Source organism: Monodelphis domestica, chromosome 2 (genome assembly GCF_027887165.1).
Source record: "Monodelphis domestica isolate mMonDom1 chromosome 2, mMonDom1.pri, whole genome shotgun sequence".
NCBI classification, from domain to species: Eukaryota; Metazoa; Chordata; class Mammalia; order Didelphimorphia; family Didelphidae; genus Monodelphis; species Monodelphis domestica.
The window spans coordinates 184,577,583-184,602,565 of record NC_077228.1 but is presented as its reverse complement, the minus strand read 5'-3'; positions in this window follow the sequence as shown (position 1 = coordinate 184,602,565).

The window sequence follows — 24,983 nt, the reverse complement described above, 5'->3', positions numbered from 1 at the left end:
AGTAGTCCAAATGGATTAGGAGAATCTTTTTAAATACCCATAAGCATAGAGGCAGCTAAACTTGTCTTGACTCTCTATCTCTCAAAAGCCATTTCCTGGAGCCAAGGAGATGGGGCTTTAGAATGCGGAGCTTCAAAGACATGAGTGGGAGGGGTGTGTGTGAAAAATCCTAAGGAAGATTTGCACAAAACTGCAAGCTATCAAGGGCTAGATTTCCTCCTAATACCAGGCAGCTGCCTGTAAGTCCTCCCTGTGCAACACTTATAGATAAAGGTTTTAGTTTTAAAAAGAAGAGTATGCCCAAATATATACTTACTTTTTAAAGAAAGCATCCTTGTCCCACCCTCCTCAATCCTGGTGTGGGACTCTTTGGTGCCAAGGATTCTGTTCAACACTGTTTGCCTGACTGCTTTGAAATGTCTAGTGTGGACTGGTCTGCATAGCTAGTTAGAATGGACATGAATTTGGTCACTTCATTCAGTTTACACCTTTCCTCAAGCCTTCACTAGTAACCTTAACTAAACAAATGTACTCTTGGATGTGAATAAGAATGCACAAGAGGAGACTTCCGGGTAATCATGGCTGCAATCTAGATGCCACACACTTCCTCTCCACGGCACCGAACGAAACAGACTACATCAAAGGAGTATAAAAATCACCTTTGGCGGAACAGGACTTTCCAGTATCCCACAGAGGGGAAGGTACATGGAGCTTGAACATTTCCACACTATAATAAGAAGGAAGAAAAGTGAGATGATAAAACAGCAAGAATCAATAAAGCAAACCCCAAAAAATTAATGAATTAGAAGAAAACATAAAATATCTCACTGAGAAGGTCACCAATCTTGAAAACAGAGGGATAAGAGAAAACCTCCGAATTATCGGTCACCCAGAAAAACCAGAGATAAACAATAAACTCAATATTATTCTACAGGAGATTATAAAAGAAAATTGCCCCCACGTTCTGGAGCAAGGGGGCAAAATAGAAATAGAAAGGATTCATAGATCACCCTCTATACTAAATCCCCAAAAGACAACCCCTAGGAATGTAATTGCCAAATTCAAGAGCTTCCAAGAAAAGGAGAAAATTCTACAAGAAGCCAAGAAGAGGAGCTTCAGATATAAGGGGGCTCCCATAAGGATCACCCAGGACTTAGAGGCTAACACACTAAGAGACCGCAAAGCATGGAACATGATATTTAGAAAGGCAAGAGAGCTTGGTCTCCAACCAAGAATCAACTATCCAGCAAAACTGACTATATACTTCCAGGGGAAAGTATGGGCATTCAATAAAATAGAAGATTTCCAAGCATTTGCTAAGAAAAGACCAGAACTTAGTGGAAAATTTGATATCCAATCACAGAAAGCAAGAGAAACATGAAAAGGTAAATATGAAAGAAAGGGAAAAGGAGATAAATCTTATCTTTTTCTTTAAGTCAAACTCTCTTCTATAAGGACTACATTTACATCAAATTATATATATTAATATGTGGGGAAAATGTTTTGTGTAACTCTCATAAATTGTAGCATCATAAGAGTAGTTAGAAGAAACATGCATAGGGAAAGATTGGGGCGTTAGGAAGATTTGGGGAAAGTGGGGGCAAAGAAAGGAAAAGGGAGGGGGAACCATTGATAATACTAAGATTTACTTCAAGAAATAGGGGGGGACTTAATAGAATAATCTTTCCCATATAAAGATACACATGGGAAGGGGAGGGGAAGAACTCTCATATGAGAAGGAGAGGAAGAGAGCGTGAAGTGGAATTACTTAAACCTTACTCTCAGTGAAATCAAATCTGAGAGGGAAGAACATCTAGATCCAGTGGGATCCTGAATTCTGTCTTATCCATTAGGGCAAGAAAGAAAGGAAAATTAAGGAGGGGGAGGGGGGAGGGAGTATAAAGGGAGAGAAGGAGAGGGGGGAGGGGAAGGGAGCATAAAAAGGGAGGGGCTAGAAAGGGAAGCATCTCAAGGGAGGGGACTAGGGGGACTGACCTAAAGTAAAACACTGGTTCAAAAGGAAATAGCTAAAGAAGAAAGGTCAGAACTAGGGAAAGATATCAAAATGCCAGCGAATCCACAAATGACAATCATAACTTTGAACTTGAATGGAATGAACTCACTCATAAAACGTAGACAAATAGCAGATTGGATTAGAACCCAAAACCCTATCATATGTTTTCTTCAAGAAACACATATGAGGTGGGTTGACACTCACAAGGTTAGAATTAAAGGTTGGAGTAATACCTTTTGGGCCTCAACTGATAGAAAGAAGACAGGAGTTGCAATCATGATATCTGACAAAGCCAAAGCAAAAATACACCTGATCAAAAGGGATAGGGAAGGTAAATATATTCTGCTAAAAGGGAGTATAGACAATGAGGAAATATCACTAATCAACATGTATGCACCAAATGGTATAGCATCCAAATTTTTAATAGAAAAACTAGGAGAATTGAAGGGGGAAATAGACAGTAAAACCATATTAATGGGAGACTTGAACAAACCACTATCAAATTTAGATAAATCTAACCAAAAAATAAACAAGAAAGAGGTAAAAGAGGTGAATGGAATCTTAGAAAAATTAGAGTTAATAGACATATGGAGAAAAATAAATAGGGACAAAAAGAAATAGAACTTCTTTTCAGCACCACATGGCACATTCACAAAAATAGATCATACACTAGGTCATAGAAACATGGCACTCAAATGCAGAAAGCAGAAATAATAAATGCAGCCTTTTCAGATCACAAGCCAATAAAAATATTGATTGGCAAGGGTACATGGAGAGCCAAATGAAAAATTAATTGGAAATTAAATAATATGATACTCCAAAATCAGATAGTTAGAGAAGAAATCATAGAAACAATTAATAATTTCATTGAAGAAAATGACAATGGCGAAACATCCTTTCAAACCTTATGGGATGCAGCCAAGGCAGTACTTAGAGGAAAATTCACATCTCTGAGTGCATATATTAACAAATTAGGGAGGACAGAGATCAAGGAATTGGAAATGCAAATCAAAAAACTTGAGAACAAACAAATTAAAAACCCCCAGAAGAAAACCATACTAGAGATCCTACAAATTAAGGGAGAAATTAATAAAATCCAAAACTGACAGAACTATTGCACTAATAAACAAGACTAGAAGCTGGTACTTTGAAAAAACAGACAAAATAGACAAAGTACTGGTTAATCTAATTTAAAAAAGGAAAGAAGAAAGGCAAATTAATAGCATCAAGGATGAAAAGGGGGACATCACCTCCAATGAAGAGGAAATTAAGGCAATCATTAAAACTACTTTGCCCAACTATATGGCAATAAATATACCAACCTAGGTGATATGGATGAATATTTACAAAAATATAAATTGCCTAGACTAACAGAAGAAAAAATAGTTTTCTTAAATAATCCCATATTAGAAAAAGAAATCCAACAGGCCATCCAAGAACTTTCTAAGAAAAAATCCCCAGGGCCTGATGGATTCACCAGTGAATTCTATCAAACATTCAGAGAACAGTTAATCCCAATACTATACAAACTATTTGACATAATAAGCAAAGAGAGAGTTCTACCAAACTCCTTTAATGACACAAACATGGTACTAATTCCAAAGCCAGGCAGGCCAAAAACAGAGAAAGAAAATTATAGACTAATCTCCCTAATGAATATAGATGCAAAAATCTTAAATAGGATACTAGCAAAAAGACTCCAGCAAGTGATCAGAAGGGTCATCCACCATGATCAAGTAGGATTTATACCAGGGATGCAGGGCTGGTTCAACATTAGGAAAACTATCCACATAATTGACCACATCAACAAGCAAACCAACAAGAACCACATGATTATCTCAATAGATGCAGAAAAAGCCTTTGATAAAATACAACACCCATTCCTACTAAAAACACTAGAAAGCATAGGAATAGAAGGGTCATTCCTAAAAATAATAAACAGTATATATCTAAAACCATTAGCTAATATCATCTGCAATGGGGATAAACTAGATGCATTCCCAATAAGATCAGGAGTGAAACAAGGATGCCCATTATCACCTCTATTATTGGACATTGTATTAGAAACACTAGGAGTAGCAATTAGAGAAGAAAAAGAAATTGAAGGCATTAAAATAGTCAAGGAGGAGACCAAATTATCGCTCTTTGCAGATGACATGATGGTCTACTTAAACAATCCTAGAGATTCAACCAAAAAGCTAATCGAAATAATCAACAACTTTAGCAAAGTTGCAGGATACAAAATAAACCCACATAAGTCATCAGCTTTTCTATATAATTCCAACACAGCTTAGCAGCAAGAACTAGAAAGAGAAATCCCATTCAAAATTACCTTAGAAAAAATAAAATACTTAGGAATCCATCTCCTGAGACAAACACAGGATCTATATGAACACAACTACAAAACACTTTCCACACAACTAAAACTAGACTTGAACAATTGGAAGAACATTAACTGCTCATGGGTAGGATGAGCCAATATAATAAAAATGACCATCCTGCCTAAACTCATCTATCTATTTAGTGCCATACCCATGGACCTTCCAAAAATTTTTTTTACTGATTTAGAAAAAACCATAACAAAGTTCATTTGGAAGAACAAAAGATCAAGGTTATCCAGAGAAATAATGAAAAAAAAATACAAAGGAACGGGGTCTTGCAGTCCCAGATCTCATACTATATTATAAAGCAGTGGTCATCAAAACAATTAGGTACTGGCTAAGAGACAGAAAGGAGGATCAGTGGAATAGACTGGGTGCAAGCATCCTCAGCAAGACAGTATATGACAAACCCAAAGATCCCAGCTTTTGGGACAAAAATCCACTATTTCATAAAAACTGCTGGGAAAATTGGAGGACAGTGTGGGAAAGATTAGGTTTAGATCAACACCTCACACCCTACAGCAAGATAAATTCAAAATGTGTGAATGTCTTGAACATAAAGAAGGAAACTATAAGAAAATTAGGCGAACACAGAAGAGTATTCATGTCAGACCTTTGGGAAGGGAAAGACTTCAAAACCAAGCAAGAATTAGAAAAAGTTACAAAATGCAAAATAAATAATCTGGATTACATAAAATTAAAAAGTTTTTGTACAAACAAAACCAATGTAACCAAAATCAGAAGGGTAGCAACAAATTGGGAAACAATCTTCATAAAAACCTCTGACAAAGGTTTAATTACTCAAATTGATAAAGAACTAAATGAATTGTACAAAAAATCAAGCCATTCTCCAATTGACAAATGGGCAATGGACATGAACAGGCAGTTCGCAGCCAAAGAAATCAAAACTATTAATAAGCACAGGAAAAAGTGCTCTACATCTCTTATAATCAGAGAGATGCAAATCAAAACAACTCTGAGGTATCACCTCACACCTAGCAGATTGGCCTACATGACAGCTATGGAAAGAAATGAATGCTGGAGGGGATGTGGCAAAGTGGGGACACTAATTCATTGCTGGTGGAGTTGTAAATTGATCCAGCCATTCTGGAGGGCAATTTGGAACTATGCCCAAAGGGTGATAAAAGACTGTCTGCCCTTTGATCCAGTCATAGCACTGTTGGGCTTGTGCCCCAAAGAGATAATAAGGAAAAAGACTTGTACAAGAATATTCATAGCTGTGCTCTTTGTGGTGGCCAAAAATTGGAAAACGAGGGGATGCCCGTCAATAGGGGAATGGCTGAACAAATTGTGGTATATGTTGGTGATGGAATACTATGGTGCTAAAAGGAATAATAAAGTGGAGGAATTCCATGGAGACTGGAACAACCTCCAGGAAGTGATGCAGAGCAAAAGGAGCAGAACCAAAAAAACATTGTACACAGAGACGGATACATTGTGGTAAATCGAAGGTGATGGACTTCTCCACTAGTGTCAATGCAATGTCCCGGAACAATCTGCAGGGATCTAAAAAATACTATCCACAAGCAGAGGATAAACTGTGGGAGTAAAAACACCGATGAAAAGCAACTGCTTGACTACAGGGTTGGAGGGGATATGACTGAGGAGAGACTCTAAATGAACACTATAATGCAAACTCCAACAACAGGGAAATGGGTTCGAGTCAAGAACACATGTGATAACCAGTGGAATTGTGCGTCGGCTGTGGGAGAGGGAAAGGTGGTGGGAGGGGGGGAGGGGAGGAAAAGAAAATGATCTTTGTTTCCAGTGAATAATTTATGGAAATGACCAAATAAAATAATGTTTAAAATTTAAAAAAAAAAGAATGCAGAAGAGAGTGTGATGGCTGGGTATGGATGATGCTCATTCTCAGAACTAAAACCTCAATACCTAAATAGTCCAATGAATCTTTTGTCTTTAGATGTCAGTATTCTCATTATGTGAGTGCCTTGAAATCAAATATTGACTTCCTTCACTCTTGGTATTCCGAGAATCTAGCTTTCTCTGGTATTTTTTTCATTCATTCTTTTATTCATTCCCTCCCTAATGTGTCTCACTGTGAATTCTTTTCTTCCTTTCCTATCAGATTATTTTTCACGTCTTTCCTTAAGGTGTCTATATATGATAGGGCACATCTCAGTGAGCTGAGGACTTTCTTTGATTTCTTCTTACATTGAGAAAACACCAATGGATCTTGTGGACTTTTCATTGCTTATCCCTCACTCTCAATGTTTATCTTATTTTTCAGCTATTTATTTCTTTGATGATACCATTTACACTACTTCCTCTTAGTGTAAAAAATAGACTCGAATACAGGACTACAATCCCCACAATTCCTTGCTCCACTTCCCCAAAATGCCTTTTAATCTCACCTGGGTCGAGATTGAGAAGGTATTTAAGCTGTTTCAAAGGCTTTTGAGGGCTCTTGGCGCTCGGACTTCCGTTTTGGGGCAGGCCTGGCTTTTTTTTTTCATAATGTAGGTGAGGTTGTGTCTAGGCCTCTCTATGGCCTGGACACGTGTCTCTTATCCTGTATTTTCTTTAATCCTTAATCTTCAATAAACCTCTAAAAAAATATAATACTCCTTGCAGAGAGAAACTAATTTCTACCTGCCTCAGTCTCCCCACAGTCTCCCCTAAATTTTAATCTTTACAGTTGGCAACCACGAAGGGATCAGAGCAGGGGAGAGAGATAAGGGAGAGGAGAAGAAACAGATTTTTTCAAACAGAAACTTAAAAAGCAATGGGCTGTTTAAAAGGATTTTTGACTGTTCTGGTAATTTCATTGATTTCACCTGCGTGCCAGAAGAGACATTCAGCCCAAAGATTCAACTTTGAATTTGCAAATGGGTGGCTCAGGGAACTGAGAGCATGGTCCTGGGTTAAAATCTGGCCTCAGATACTCCCCAGCTGTGGGGCTCTGAGCAGATCAATAGCCTTTACTACTCTACCTTCGGATAATAGACATTTAAATGGATAATTAAAAACAAACAAACAAACAAAAAAAAACCCACCCAAGGAACTTTAAAGACTAAAGGCTATATTCTATGGCATTTCAAACTCCAATGGTTTATAAAAATCTGTATTGTATTGCATTTTTTGTTTAAGGTTTAACTTTGTGATTTTAAGTTCATATATTACTGGATTCAATATTATTCTGCTTGAACTGAAGGTTGATTGGATTTATTTTGAATGTACTGAGTTTTGAAATTCTGTTGTTTTCCCCCTATAACTATTGAACAAATATTATTGTGAATAAGCCCATATATGAAAAAACAGCTTTTTTCTATTTTGCCAAGGATAGATGGACTTCAGAACTGGTTATACTTGTATTAACAACCTTGGAAATTTTAATGTGCTAAATACCTCAAATGATTTGATTTTAAGGGTTTTTTAAATATGATTTTTGGAATTTTTTTTTAACAATCTGGTTATTTTTGCCTGCCCCTACCACGAGGTAAGGCCCATTAGCTGAAGTGAAATACATTTTATAAACCCCAACCTTCCCACATGTGAATGGAAGTTGGGCAGTTAATTTCAGGGCATTTGTACCCTTAAAAAGCCTCCAAAAGGAGCACTCCTTTATTTATACTCTTCAGCTCACTACTTTACTTGCACCAGAATGAAATATAGATTTTTTGATTATGTTCTTAACCCAAGATGAGGTTTACTTTGTTTAAAAAAATATGTTTAAATACCAAGGTTGAAAGATTGCTATGTTTGTAAAAATTGTGACCAATGTCCATCAATTCATAGGTATTAAAAATGTCATACAGCAACTTATGTGAAATATGAAAGTGTGTTTATTTGCTATTGTAATTAATTGGGCTAATGAGAATTTTGAGGATTTTGATAACTACATATTTGTACTACTGTATTTTAAAAAAATGAAAAATTGTTAACCTTGTTCAATTCATTTGCCTTCTACTCACAGTGGAGCATGGCCAGATATTAAGAGGAAATGGATCTCATTTTTTGTGAGAAAGCCTCGCATTTTATATTTTCTTAGCTGACACAGAGTGTCAATGATTATGAGCTATATTTTTTGAATTTTTTAAAGCTCTTTTATTATTATATTTTTCTTGCATGTGCAATATACTTTTTCAGTTTTTTTTTATTTTTTTCTCTCCTTTTTATATTTGAAGCACATGTCACCAGCATTAAGATTTTCTTTAACCTTTTGATTTTTCAGTACTACAAGTGTAAGATACATTTGTCAGAGCATGCCCAAAAAGCTTGTGACTATAAAAACGATGCCACTAATTATTTAAATAAATTATGGGACTTTGCTTAATGATTCTGTCTGATTCCAGGACAAGATATACACACAAGAGCCATTGCACAGAGCCAAAGAAAAGCCAATCTAGGATGGATTGATGCACTTCTAGGCCAATACAAAGGTCTTGAACCTAGTGTGAAGACTTGAGGTTACTATGTTTAACATGTGTTAAGACATAGGCTTTCCTTGTATCCACACTCACCCTGAAGATACTCACAGACGAGTATCCCCAAAACCTTGGCTCCTACTTGGCTTCTATAATCTGGTCCCTTTCTTTTCTGCCTCTCATAGTGTGGTACCTTTCTGTAGTCCTGGCTACTGACTGGGTAAATGCATCATTGCTTAGATCATTTTAATTGGGCCCTGATTGAAGGACCTATTATAGATTTATTTTTCTTCTACTTGGAATTTTTACACATAAGACTCTGATAGTCTATATTTTCATCCAGAAATTTTTCTTTTCTTTTTGATTTTTCTGATGTCTTTTTAATATCTCTTGCCAATTGATTCATATACCTCATATCTCAGCCATGCATCCCTAACTGATTCTGTATCTTTCAATCACCCACAACACGGGGAAATGGAAAAAAAGTATTATTGTAAATTGCAAAGTTTAGATTCCTTTTGAGAAGAATTTTAGGTAAAGAAGATTCTACGTCTCTGAATCCAGAACTGAACTGTTGGAGAAGCCACCATGAAAAAGTATCCAGACCACAAGCTGCACAAGATCAAATTGAACTTTGGGTGTGGTTGATTGAACATTTATTTGTATGTATACTTTCATGCCAAAGGGGACTGCCCCCTAACAGCTTTTTGTCAATGCGTTCAGCAATTATTGGTTTTATTCTTTTTTTTTTCTCTTATCCTCACATTATTGTAATCTTTTAAGTTGATTATGTTTTTATGATCATTTTGGGGAAAAATTAATTTTTCCAAAATGATCACATGGAGAAACGTAAAAAATAGACTCGAATACAGGACTACAATCCCCACAATTCCTTGTTCCACTTCCCCAAAATGCCTTGTAATCTCACCTGGGCCGAGATCGAGAAGGTATTTAAGCTGATTCAAAGGCTTTTGAGGGCTCTTGGCGCTTGGACTTCCATTTTGGGGCAGGCCTGGCTTTTTTTTTCATAATGTAGGTGAAGTTGTGTCTAGTCCTCTCTATGGCCTGGACATGTGTCTCTTATCCTGTATTTTCTTTAATCCTTAATCTTCAATATACCTCTAAAAATATAATACTCCTTGCAGAGAGAAACTAATTTCTACCTGCCTCAGTCTCCCCATCTCCCCTAAATTTTAATCTTTACATTTGTAACTCTTGTTTATAGCACTACTGTCAATGCATAATTGAAAATGTGGCTTAATCTTTTTATTTTTTATAACATGTATTTAGTGCTTTAAGATTTGTAGAGTTCTTCTTAAATGTTTAATTTTTTTCTCATGACAACCATGAGTGGCAGGTGCTATTATTATCTTAATTCTATAGCTGAGAAAATGAGGCAGAGAGGTCATGTAACTTGCTCAGGATCAGAGAGCTAGTAAGGATGTGAAGTCAAATTTTGAACTCTGATTTTCCTGATTCTGGATCCAGTGCTTTAATCTTTGAACCACCTGACTGATCCAATCTAGCAAGCATTTAAAAATATTTAATGTTCCAGGAACTATACTCAATATTTTTAGTAGAAATAAAAAAATTGAGAGTCCTAACTTCTAGGAGCTCACATTATAGTGGTTATTATCTAGTGGGCAATGGGGAGGCCTTTAGTTGTTTTAAACTCAATGAAATATATCACAAACATGGAATTATTTAAGCTAGTGAAAAAGAGCAGAATTGAGATAGAGTGTCTTGTATAAGGAACAGTAAGAAATAAAGTATCACTGGATTGCTGAGTATGTGGAAGAGACTAAGGTGTAAGAAGATTGGAAATGTAGGAACAGGCTAATTACAAAGGACCTTAAAAAGACAAACAGGGGATTTTATATTTGATTCAGGATATAATTGTGTGCTATTGGAGTTCATTGAATGGTGGGAAGTAGGCAGACATGGTCAGACCTATACTTTGGGAATATCTCTTTGGAGAGTGAGGAGAGACTAGCAGTAAAGAGAGCAATTAGTCCAACAGATCCAGTAATTGTTCCTTTTTTGATCTTTCATCTCTAAGTTCCATGTCTTTGCATAGGTTGTTCCTTTTCCTGGAATGCTCTTCATCTTCCCCTATACCTCTTGAATCTCCAGGCCCTTTCAATACTCAGCCTACATGCTTCCTCATGAAATCTTTCTTGATGCAAAGAGTTTGTAATGCTCTCCTCTACTACATGTTTTAGGTCCTGATCTGCACACATGTTGTTTTCCTCTAAAAGAATGTAGGCTACTTGAGAGCAAGCATTTACTTATCATTGTATTTGTATCCATAGCACCTAGGACAGTGCCAAACACATTGTAGGTGCTTATTTAATAAATGTTTTATTTGCTTGGTTTGGGAACTTGTTTCTTCTATTCTTGAATTGTCTTCACCTTAATTTCTGACTGTTCAAATTAGGTTTGCCTCATGGAGCTACTTGGTAAATAAGCTGAATTCTTCTTTTAGATGACTATCCATTAGGTATTTAAAAATAATGATTATATCTTCAATGTTCTCTCTTCTCAGGATAAGCAGGGAGGGGGAAGGGAATAAGTATTTATGTTGCACCTATTATATGCCAGACACAATGTGTAGTGTTTTACAAATATTATCTCATTTGATCCTCCTTATTTTCTTTATAATAATTCTTGTGTGGGATGGTATTCTGCTCTTAACATCTTCCAGATGACTAATATCCCTTCTGTAATATATATATATATATATATATATATATATATATATATATAATTTTTATTATTAGTGATTTGGAGCTAACTATTATATGGTTCTTTCCTTTAGCATTGTTTTTTTTCTTTTTTTTAAACATTATTTTATTTGGTCATTTTCATAAATTGTTCATTGGAAACACATCATTTTCTTTTCCACCTCCCTACCCTTTCCCCCACCCCTTCCCTAGCCGAGGCGCGATTCATCTGGGTATCCCATGTGTCCTTGCTCTGAACCCATTTCCTTGTTGTTGGTATTTGCATTAGGGCGCTCATTTAGCGTCTCTCCTCGATCATGTCCCCTCAACCTCTGTAGTCAAGCAGTTGCTTTTCCTCTGTGTTTTTGCTCCCTCAGTTTGTTCTCTGCTTGAGGATAGGTTTTTTTTTTTCCTCATAGATCACTGCAGGTTGTTCAGGGACATTGTAAAGCCATTACTGGAGAAGTCCATTACGTTCTCTTGTACCACAATGTGTCAGTCTCTGTGTACAATGTTTTTTTGGTTCTGCTCCTTTTGCTCTGCATCACTTCCTGGAGGTTGTTCCAGTCTCCATGGAATTCCTCCACTTTATTATTCCTTTTAGCACAATAGTATTCTATCACCAACATATACCACAATTTGTTCAGCCATTCTCCAATTGAAGGGCATCCCCTCATTTTCCAATTGTTGGCTACCACAAAGAGCCCAGCTATGAATATTCTTGCAAAAGTCTTTTTTCTTATTATCTCTTTGGGGTACAAACCCAGCAGTGCTATGGCTGGATCAAAGGGCAGACAGTCTTTTATCGCCCTTTAGGCATAGTTCCAAATTGCCCTCCAGAATGGTTGGATCAATTCACAACTCCACCAGCAATGCATTAATGTCCCTACTTTGCCACATCCCCTCCAGCATTCATTACTTTCCTTTCCTGTCATGTTGAACACTCTGCTAGGTATGAGGTGATACCTCAAAGTTGTTTTGATTTGCATCTCTGATTTTAAGAGATCTAGAACACTTTTTCATGTGCTTATTGATAGTCTTGATTTCTTTAACTGAAAATTGCCTATTCATGTCCCTTGCCCATTTTTCAATTGGAGAATGGCTTGATTTTTTTGTACAACTGGTTTAGCTCTTTATAGATTTGAGTAATTAGACCTTTGTCAGAGGTTTTTGTTATGAAGATTGTTTCCCACTTTGTTGCTTTCCTTCTAATTTTAGTTACATTGATTTTGTTTGTACAAAAACTTTTTAATTTGATGTAGTCAAAATTATTTATTTTGCATTTTGTGACTCTTTCTAAGTCTTGCTTGGTTTTAAAATCTTTCCCTTCCCAAAGTTCTGACATGTATACTATTCTGTGTTCACCTAATTTACTTATAGTTTCCTTCTTTATATTCAAGTCATTCGTCCATTCTGAGTTTATCTTGGTGTAGGGTGTGAGGTGTTGATCCAAACCTAATCTCTCCCACACTGTCTTCCAATTTTCCCAGAAGTTTTTATCAATTACTGGATTTTTGTCCTAAAAGCTGGGGTCTTTGGGTTTGTCAAAGACTGTCTTACTGAGGTCATTTACCCCAAGTCTATTCCACTGATCCTCCTTTCTATCTCTTAGCCAGTACCAAATTGTTTTGATGACCGCTGCTTTGTAATATAGTTTGAGATCTGGGACTGCAAGGCCACCTTCCTTTGTATTTTTTTTTTTCATTATTTCCCTGGATATCCTTGATCCTTTATTCTTCCAAATGAACTTTGTTATGGTTTTCTCTAATTCAGTAAAATAGTTTTTTGGGAGTTCAATGGATATGGCACTAAATAGATAGATAAGTTTGGGTAGGATGGTCATTTTTATTATGTTAGCTCATCCCACCCATGAGCAATCAATGTTTTTCCAATTGTTTAGATCTAGTTTTAATTGTGTGGAGAGTGTTTTATAGTTGTGTTCATATAGTTCCTGTGTTTGTCTCGGCAGATAGATTCCTAAGTATTTTATATTGTCTCGGGTGACTTTAAATGGAATTTCTCTTTCTAATTCTTGCTGCTGAACTGGGTTGGAGATGTATGGAAATGCTGATGACTTATGTGGGTTTATTTTGTATCCTGCAACTTTGCTAAAGTTGTTGATTATTTCGATTAGCTTTTTAATTGATTCCCTGGGATTCTTTAAGTAAATCATCATATCATCTGCAAAGAGTGATAGCTTGGTCTCCTCATTGCCAATTTTAATACTTTCAATTTCTTTTTCTTCTCTAATTGCTACTGCTAATGTTTCTAGTACAATATTAAATAATAAAGGTGATAATGGGCATCCTTGTTTGACTCCTGATCTTATTGGGAAGGCTTTAGGTTTTTTCCTATTTCAGATGATGTTTGCTGATGGTTTTAGGTATTTGCTGTTTATTATTTTTAGGAAAGGCCCTTCTATTCCTATACTTTCTAGTGTTTTCAATAGGTATGGGTGTTGTATTTTGTCAAAGGCTTTTTCTGCATCTATTGAAATAATCATGTGGTTTTTGTCGGTTTGCTTGTTTATACAGTCAATTATGTGGATGGTTTTCCTAATATGGAAACATCCTTGCATTCCTGGAATGAATCCTATCTGATCATAGTGGATAACCCTTGTGATGACTTGCTGGAGTCTTATTGCTAGTATCCTATTTAAGATTTTTGCATCTATATTCATTAAGGAGATTGGCCTATAGTTTTCTTTCTCTGTTTTTAACCTGCCTGGCTTTGGGATCAGTAACATGTTTGTGTAGTAAAAAGAATTTGGTAGAACCCCTTCTTGGCTTATTCTGTCAAATAGTTTGTATAGTATTGGGGTTAGCTGTTCTTTGAATGTTTGATAGAATTTATTTGTGAATCTGTCTGGACCTGGAGATTTTTTCTTAGGGAGTTCTTTGTTCAATTTCTTTTTCTGATATGGGGTTGTTTAGGTTATTTATTTCTTTTTCTTTTAGTCTAGGCAATTTATATTTTTGTAAGTATTCATCCATATCACTTAGATTGCCATATTTTTTGCCATATAATTGGGCATAGTAGTTTTTAATGATTGCCTTGATTTCCTCTTCATTCAAGGTGAGGTCTCCCTTTTCATCTTGGATACTGTCAATTTGTTTTTTTTCTTTCCTTTTTAAATTAGACTGACTAGTACTTTGTCTATTTTATTTGTTTTTTCAAAGTACCAGCTTCTAGTCTTATTTATTAAATCAATAGTTCTTTGACTTTCAATTTCATTAATTTCTCCTTTGATTTTTAGGATCTCTAATTTAGTCTTCATCTGAGGATTTTTAATTTGTTCACTTTCTAGTTTTTTAATTTGCATGCCTAATTCATTGACCTCTGCCCTTCTTAATTTGTTTATATATGAACTCAAGGATATAAATTTCCCCCTGAGTACTGCTTTGGCTCCATCCCATAGGTTTTGAAAGGATGTCTCACCATTGTCATTTTCTTCAATGAAGTTATTGTTTCTACAATTTGCTCTTTAATTAGCTGATTTTGGAGAATCATATTGTTTAATTTCCAACTGCTTTTTGATTTATCTATCCATGTACCCTTACTAATTATTATTTTTATTGCACTGTGGTCTGAGAAGGTTGCATTTATTATTTCTGCCTTTTTGCATCTGTTTGCAATGATTTTGTGCCCTAGTACATGGTCAATTTTTGTGAATATACCATGTACTGCTAAAGAGAAGGCATATTCCTTTTTGTCCCTATTTATTTTTCTCCATATGTCTACTAACTCTAATTTTTCTAAGATTTCATTTGCTTCTTTCACCTCTTTCTTATTTATTTTTTGATTTGATTTATCTAGTTTGGATAGGGGAAGGTTCAGATCTCCCACTAGTATAGTTTTTCTATCTATTTCATCCTTGTGCTCCTCTAGTTTCTCCTTTAAACATTTGGATGCTCTGCCATTTGGTGCATACATATTGAGTACAGATATTTCCTCATTGTCTATACTACCTTTTATCAGGATGTAATTACATTCCCTATCTCTTTTTACTAGATTTATTTTTACTTTGGCTTTGTCCGATATCATGATTGCTACTCCTGCCTTCTTTTTATCGTTTGATGCCCAATAGATTTGGCTCCATCCTCTTATTTTCACCCTATGGGTATCTACCTTCCTCATTTGTGTTTCTTGCAGACAGCATATGGTAGGGTTTTGGATTCTAATCCACTCTGCTATTCTTTTGCGTTTTATTGGTGAGTTCATTCCATTCACAGAGTTGTGATTACTAGCTGTGTATTTCCCAGCATTTTGATTTCTACTCCTGGTCCTGCCTTTTCTTCTTTCACTATTTCCTTCTATACCAATGTTTGTTTATAGTCAGCCCCTCCCCCGTTCCCTCCCTTATTTTACTTCCCTTTCTACCCCACTTCCTTCATATTCCCTCCCTTATTTTCCCCTGTAGTCTTTTTAAAACTTCCCCCCACCTTCTCCCTCCCTTGTACTGCTTCCCTCCCCACCAGTCTGTTTTTTACCCTTCTACTCCCCTATAGGGTGCAAATCTATTCTCTTCCCCAATGGATTGGATTGTTCTTCCCTCTTTGGGTCAGTTTCAAAGTACATAAGAGTTGAGTATTTCCTATCTCCAACCTCTTTACCCTTCCAGTGTATCGATGTTCTCCCCCCTCCCGCCATGAGTTTCTTTGTGACATATAAATTTATCCCCATTTATTTCTTTTCCCATTTCTTTTAGTCATAACCTCTTTACTTTTTTAGCTTTAGTCATGTATACATATACATACACATGTATATGTATTTATGCATGCATATATCTATATGCCTATTTATGTCTTGTCCTTTCATCCTATACAGTTTGTCACTGTTCCCTCTGAGTGTAGTTATTCTAGCTGCTCAGGTGATAGCAACAGTTTTTAAGAGTTGCCAATGACCTCTTTTCTTATAGGGATACATATCATTTTAACTTACTGAGTCTCTTAAAAATTTGTTGTCGTTGTTGTTGTTGTTTCCCCTCTTTTTAAATTACCTTTTGATGATTCTCTTGAGTTCTGTGGTTGGACTTCAAATTTTTTGTTCAGATCTGGTCTTTTATTTATGAATGCTTGGAACTCTTCTGTTGTGTTAAATGACCATACTTTCCCCTGTATGAATATAGTCAGTTTTGATGGGTATTTTATTCTTGGCTGTAGACCTAGTTCCCTTGCTTTCCAGAATATCGTATACCATGCCTTTTGGTCCTTCTGTGTGGATGCTGCCAGATCCTGTGTTAACCTCACCATGTTTCCATGGTATCTGAATGGCTTCTTCTTGGCAGCTTGTAATATCTTTTCTTCCATCTGATTGTTTTTGAATTTGGCTATAACATTTCTTGGTGTTGTCAGTTGGGGATTAAATACAGGGGGTAATCTGTGGATTCTTTCAATCTCCACTTTCCCCTCTTGTTCTAGGATCTCGGGACAGTTTTACTGGATAATTTCCTCTAGTATTATGTTCAGGCTTTTTCTTTTGTCGTGGTCTTCTGGTAGTCCAATAATTCTTAAATTGTCTCTTCTTGAACGATTTTCTAAATTGTTTGTTTTATGAATGAGATGCTTCACATTTTCCTCATTTTTTTCATTCTTTTTGTTTTGTTTTACAGTGTCCTGCTGCCTTGTGAGGTCCCTTGATTCTAGTTGTTGTATTCTGGTTCTTAAAGATTGGATTTCATCTCTGGCTTTTTGGTCTTCTTTTTCCTTCTGGTCTGATTTTCTTTGAAGATCATCTTTCATCCTCTTTACCTCATCTTTTATCTCCTTTGCCTCATCTTTCCTCTCCTTTGCCTCATTTTCCAGCTGGATGATTTTGGCTTTCAGGACACTATTTTCTTGTTTTAGTTCAAGTGCCTCTGTTTCCAGATGACTTATCTTAATTTTAAGTTCTTTTCCCAATTATCTTCAGCCTCTCTTAATTGTGTTTTGACTTCTTCCACAGCCTGTATCCAATTTCCTGGGATTTCTGGTTTATCGTTTGCTGATCTCTCCCCCTTTGTTCCATTTGCTGTGTAGTAGCTGACTATTTTAGTTTCTTTCTTCTTTTTGTGTTGTTTGCTCAAATTCACCCCTTCTTTACTCCCCATATTTGTCTGTGGTCTTGTTCCTCTCATTTTCTTTGTTTTTTGGGGACTTCTATCAGTCTTCACTCTTGGAGCTTTAACAGAAGATCTCTTGGTGTAGTCTCTGGGGGAGGGTTGTTGGGGGTTTGAGCTTCCCTGTCCTCTGGAGGCTTTTGATTGGCTTAAAGTCCAGCAGTAAATGAGGATGGGTGGGGAGCCTGGGCTTCCCTGTGTTCTGGAGACTTTTGATGGGATTAGATTCAGCTGGTTCTTTCAGAAGACTCTGCTGTCTAAGGGGGGGAGGGTTCGTGGCCTCCCTGGGCTCTGAGGGCCTCTGATGGGATTAGGTTCAGCATGTTTGTATTGGATGAGCCCTAAAGCAAAAAACCTCCTCCTCCCCAATCTGTGTTGAATTCCTGGAGACTGGCCCAGGTTGCTTTCAAGGTAAGCCCTTCGCTGGCCCTGTTTATGTTCTTTCTGTAGCTCTGAGGGCTCCTTATGAGATTAGGTTCAGCTGGTGTGGGCTGAATGATCCCTGAGCCAAAAAAAAAACCCAACCTCCTCCTCCATAATCTGTGTTGAATGCCCGGAGACTGGCCCAAGTTACTTTCAAGGTAAGCTCTTCGGAGCAACCCCTTTGCCGGCCCTAAGGTCTCTCTCCTTTCAGTAGCTCTGAGGGCTCCTGATGGGATTGGGTTCAGCTGGTGCCCTAAAGCTGGGACCTCCCTTGAGACTCAGTTGGAAGGACCCAGCCAGGGGGCTACAGGCTTCCACCTTCTCTCTATGTTTCCCTGCAGTCTGTGTTGGGCATCCTGGAGACTGGCTCAGGTTGCTTTCAAGGTGAGTCCTTCAAAATAGCCAGCCTGGGGCCCTCTTGCAGACCCTGAAGTTCCCGCTGCTGCTGTGGGCTCAGCACTCTGGGTTGGGGGGGATGGGTCCTGGGACCTTCCTTGTGCCTGCCCCTTAGATCCAAGTGATCTAGGGTTTTTGCTTTTGGGGGGCCATACCTTTTGATCCAGGTCCGGGAGGAGGGTTCCCCAGGTCTGTCCTGTTGTTCAGCTTGAAATCTGCTGTCCTAGGAGCTCTCAGTTTGCGATCGGTAAGGAAGGGTTTCTGAGATCTGAACTTTCGCAGCTTCTAAGCCGCCATCTTGACTGGAAACCAGAACCTCAAAGTCCTCCTTTAGCATTGTTGATACTTTGACCACTTAGATAATGGGGAAATACACTTATTCTCATATGTTTGTATTAATTCACTCACCGAATCAGTTAATAAGCATCTACAGTGTACCAGACATTGTGTTAGGTGCTATGCTTCTTATGCATTTTATATACCAGACTCTTATGAAAGCTATTTAATATAAAGATATTCTTTTCCAATACATTTTCCTTTTTATGTTAGGTATATTGGTTTTGAGGCACCTAGATGTCTCAATAGAAAAAGCACTAGATCTAAAGTCAAGAAGACTTGAGTTCAAATCTAGCCTTAGACATTTACTTAATGTGTGATCTTAGATGAGTGACTTAACCTCTTTTTGCCTATAAGACATCTTGGTAGCTCAATGGATAGAGCACTGGACCTGAAGTCAGGAAGGCCTGCATTAAAATCCAGCCTCAAACACTTACTAGCTCTGTGACCCGGAGAAGTCATTTAAACCTTTGTTTGCTTTAACCCACTGGAGTAAGAAATGACAAATCACTTCAATATCTTTACAAAGAAAATCCTATGGGTAGTATGTTCCATAGAGACATGAAGAAGCAGGCACAACTAAGTAATAAGTATTAGTTTAGGAATGAGAGGAGAACAAAACCTTTTCAATTCTATGGCATCAGGATTGTCTCCTAGCATTTGTAATCCTCTGTTATACTATGTGTGGTTGAAAAGTATTTCTTTAGTCAGATACATGAAGGATGCTTCCAAGGACCTCCAGTTAAGACAAGAGCATGAAAGGTTCTAGGCAAATCCAGATCCCTGGAGGAACATCTATTGTAACAATGATGAAGAACGTCAAAAGAAAGAATGAAATCAAAGGAAAATATTTCTCTGCTTCTTGTATAATGGAAAATCTGTTACCCTAAAAGAGAACTACATTTCCCAGGAGCCCACTGACTTCCTGTCATTACGTACTTCCTGTAGACAGGGGATATTAGGTGGGGACATGCAGGATCCCACCCTCTTGGGCTTCTTGGCTGGATGGTGGTGAGTGGGATTTTCAACAGATTCATCAGCCATGGACATGTGATCTATATTTTGCATCTCTTTTATTCCATTATTTCTAATGATCATTAATAAATTCCTTAAAATATAACATTTTTATTATCAACATTTAATTTTATTTTTTACATTGATGGTGACTACTAGTTGGAGAAGAACCTCTCAATTTTTTAAGAAAGTCTAGATAAAAATTTTTTTAAGCCACATTTCTCCTGCAAAGGTTTTTTGCCCACCCCACCCATGCTCACAAACTCTGAACTCTCTTTGGAGCAGCTGCCTTTATCTTTCCCTACTTTTTGCCTGGTCTCTCTCCCTACTGGCCAGACTATTGTTAGCCAGAGGACTCTTGGAAAAGAGGAGATAAGTCACTTCTCTCCCCCATTTACTTGAGCCCATGTTCCTCAGTTCCTTGCTCCTGCCTCTGACGTTGCTGAAACTGTTGCAGTTTGAGATTCCTCAACCCCATGTTCTCCCTCACTATGGGAAATACCATAGTTCTGACAAAAGGAATCTGAAGGGAAAGAGAAAGGAACTCTAAAGAGACTAAAGGTGAAAATTGTAAGACTTCTCAGATTCCATTGTGTGAATTTTAGATTTACTCCACCCTGCTTAGTTTTTAGAATTTTAGCAACCAGGAATGTATACACCCCCACTTAAGGATTAAGTGTGGGGGAGGAAGGTCTATGACCCATGTGTGCTAGCAAGTTACAAATCAGAAACAACTAACTTACCCCCTGGGCTATCCAAAGCCAAGTTTAAGCCACCATTGTGGCTTAACATGTGAGACAGTGACATAAAGAACTGCATTTATATTTCATGTCACTTCCTGTGAGAGGGTCTTGGTGGTGGAACTTGACTGTGGAGGAGCTCAAGCGTGAGACCTCAGACTGCTTCCCTTAGACTATCACATGATGAGCCAAGGCTAACTCCACTTTCCTTAGCTTTTCTGGAGGCACAAGCCTCTGTAGAGGCCCATCTCTTGGGACTCCCTTTCCCTTGGCTCTCTGGAGGCACCAGCTTCTGAGAAGGCCCCTCATCTTGTAGGAGGCCACATGGCTGGAAGCCTTGCTAGATTTAATCCTCTTCCCCCCTCCTTGGCTAGGGCCTCTGAACTCCTGCCTGGTATCTCTCTCTTTTTTCCTCTCTTTCTTTCTTCCTTAATATCTTCACTCTATTATAAATAAACCACCATAAAATTCCATTCTGGCTTGAGTATTTCATTGGGATTTAGGATTTAAAATCCCTGGAAACCAACTAAAAATATATTCAGTCCAACCATAAGTTTTATCTCTAACAGTCATTTTATGAAAGTCTGTATTTTATTATATTTTGCTGATTGTCTGCTGTAAGATTTAATTCTGTTGTTTTTAAGTTCATATATTAATCTATTCAATACTATTCTGTTACACTGAATCAGTTTAATCTACTGTGTTTTAACTATTAGATATATTCTGTTACTTTTCCCCTATAGCACTGAACAAAATATTGTAAAATATTGTAAAAGCCCATAACCAGATGTTTCTTCCATTTTTGCTTTGTTAATTGTCATATAGAGGATGGATGGACTTCATCAAAAACTGGTTACAATTGTATGACAACCTTTAGATAATTTAATGAGCTTAGTATTTCAAATTGATTTTAAGGGGTCTTTAGACATGATTTTAGATTTTTTTCTTTCAACAACTCTGACTGGTCATTTTGCCTACCTCTGAGTTATTTGTAACAAGAGGTAAAGGATCCATTTTAGTAGCTGAAGTGAAGTGCAATTAAAATCCCCACCTCCTGCATTTGTAAAAATGTTAATGGATCAGACATAACAGTCTCATACCAAAGGAACTAGGAAGTTGATCCTGGAGTATGGTACCCCTGGATGGCTCAAGAGGGAACATCTCTCATTTTTAACTATTCAGCTTACTCTACCATTCCACCAGAATGATCTAGATTCTTGGTGACATTTTTAGACCCAATATCAACAGAATAGAACTTTGGTTTTTTTCCTAGGTTCCTCCACCACATTTTTGTAATGATGACAATAATAGGTTTCTTTAAAATATCTCAGCCAAAGTTGAAATATTGCTACACCTGAAAAACTTGTGACAAGTATCCATTAGCTTCTAAGGTTATTTTTTAAAATATCACACAGCAAACTCATGTGAATCCTAATGATAGTGGGTTTGTATGCTAATGTCATTAAATGGCCTATTATAACTTTGGGGATTTTGATACCTTTTGAATGTGCATTACCTATGTTCTTTACAAAAAACTGTTAGTGGATCATGGCCAAGTTTAAAAAGGAAATGGATCCAATTTTGGGGTGAGAAACTTTTGTACTCTACCTTTCCTTAGTTGACACAGTGTGTCAATGATTGTAAGCTATATATTTTTGTTTTTTAAAACTCTTTTATTATTGTTTTTGCTTGCATGTGCAATATACTATTTCAGTTTTATTTTTTTGATCCGTTTTATATTTGAAGCACATCACCAGTATTGAGAAGATTTTCTTTAACTTTTTTGATTTTGTAGTAATATAAGTTTAAATATATTTGCTATAATTGATATAATATATATAAATTTTTTATTTATTTTTTATTTGTACAAATTTATTTGTACAAATAAATAAAAATTAAGCTTTAGACTATAAAAATGATATCATTGATTGTTTAAAAAAATTATGGGACTTTGCTTAATGATTATGTCTGATTTCAGAACAAGAGAATACAAAAATAACCATTGCACAGTGCCTAAGAAGTAACAAAGCTAAACTGCATAGTGCCAATCTAGCACAAGGTCAAAGAGACCAACCAATCCCAAAAGGATTGATGAAATTTTGAGCCAAGACAAGAGGACTTGAACTTATTTGGGATTCGAGGTTGAGGCTGTTTTGACATATGTCAAAGGCAGGTCTTCCTTGTCCCACATTCTACAAAGTATTTCAAAATTGGCTCCCACCTGGCTCCTATAATCTATTCCCTATTCTGTCTTTCATAACGTGGTAAACTTTCTATAGTCCTGGCTACTGACTGGGGAAGTACATAATTACATAAATCTCTTCAATTGGGCCCTGATTCAAGGACCTGTTATGGATTTATTTTCCTTTACTTAAAATTTTTACACATAAAACTTTGATAGTCTATATTTCATCCAGAAATTATTTTTTTCTTTTTAATTGGATTTTTTTGATGTTTCTTATTTATCTTTTCAATTGATTCATATACCTCCTAATTCAACCATGCTACCCTAAGTGATCCCTGTGTTTTTCAACACCCTCTTTGGGGAGAATATATTATTATTCGAAAATGCAAAGTTTAAATTCTTTTTGAGAGTAATTTTAGGATAAGAAACATGATACCTCTCCAAATCCAGAAAGTGAACTGTTTGGAGAAGGCACCATAAAGATGCCTCCACAGACCACACACTGCACCAGAAGATCCAGAGTTAACTTTGGGATATGTTGATTTGAACTGTGTGAGGTTGAATGCATTTGTTTTGTATATATATTCTTATGTTGAAGGAGACTGTCCCCTAACTGGCTTTTGTCAATGCACCTAGCAATCATGGGTTTGTTCTTTTCCCTTTTATCTGCAAATTACTGTAATTTAAAAGTTGGTTGTGTTTACAAGATCCATTGGGTAGACCAGTCTTCCATCGATCTCAAGGGGGAATGTATAATTGAAAATCTGTTATCCTAAAAAAGAACTACATTTCCCTGGAGTCCACTGACTTCCTGTCATTACATACTTCCTGTAGACAGGGGATATTAAGCAGGAGGATGTGGAGGATCCCATCCTCTTTAGCATCTTGGCTTAATGGTGGTGAGTGGGATTTTCAATAGGCTGATCAGCCAGGGGCATGTGGTCTTTATTTTGTATCCCTTTTATTCATTTATTTCTAATGATCATTAACAAATCCCTTAAAAATATAACATTTTTATTATCAATATTTAATTAAAATTTTTACATTCTCTATCCCAAAAATTATGTCAAAAAAAGACAGGACCTGAAATATAGCTTTTTCCAAAGATTGGGGCCAATAAACAGTTAATGGCACAAAGAAATGGAGACAAGATCAGCTTGACCAAGGGTCTTAGGATGACCTAGATACTAGTTTGAAATTAGTGACATTTCCAATAAGGCTGTTATAGAAGGCAAAGCCTGAAGGAGAGAAGAGGAAAAGAAAAAAAAAATTATTAAGGATAAACTGTAGGACATTATAAATTTTTACTCATTTGATCTTTAGAGCAACTATGCAATGCAGATGCCTTTCTTATCATCATTTTATACTTGCCAAAACTGAAGCAGAGAGAGGTTATGACTTGTCCAAGGTCACACAACTGGGAAGTGTCTGAGACTGGATTTTAATTCAGTCCAGGTTTTGAAGCTACAACCTTTTGGGTAAATGACTGCACAAAGAAACAGATTAAGATGTAAGCAATCCAAATGACTTAGGACATCAGATTGATCACAATACAATCTTGATTGGATCACACCATGGGTTGAGATCTTAAACCTTAAACCTCCAAGTAACTTCCAGCATGAGGAAATGCAACAGGATAACCAACAAGCACCTCTGAAAACAATGGGTTTCTAGATTGTGTGTGGTTGTGGACTGTGGTAGTGATTGAGGTTTCCAATATCCATCACTCAAACTGTGGTCCCAGGCAGGGAACTAGAAGAAAATAAGGTATGACCCCAGCAGCAACTTCTGAATCTCAGTAGAGGCAGGACTTTGTTTCAGTAAACATCATCCTACTTCAAGACTACATTGGGAGACAGGTCCTTGATATGTTGAAAACATTCACCAGTGCATGAAGGAATAAATATTAACCCTGGAACAAAGTCCTAATCTCTGAAATAAAACTGTAGAAATAAGCAAACAGAAATACTGCCCACTTCCCTAAAAAAACCCCAACTCCAATGAATGAATTCTCTGTGCTAAATGACTTTCAAGATAAAGGCACAGATAAAGGAAATAGATCTGAAATTATTTTTATTAAAATCTCAGGAAAAAAAAAACTTGTTCCACTAGAAACATAAGGGAATTTTCCCCTAGAAGTCAGAGATCAGAGATCAGAGTCTCTCTTGGCTGAGCTAAAATCTTGTCTATGTCCCATCTGAAAATCTTATTCACTTATATATTTTTGGTATATTCTAATCTCTATAACCTCTTTTTTGTTTGCTATTT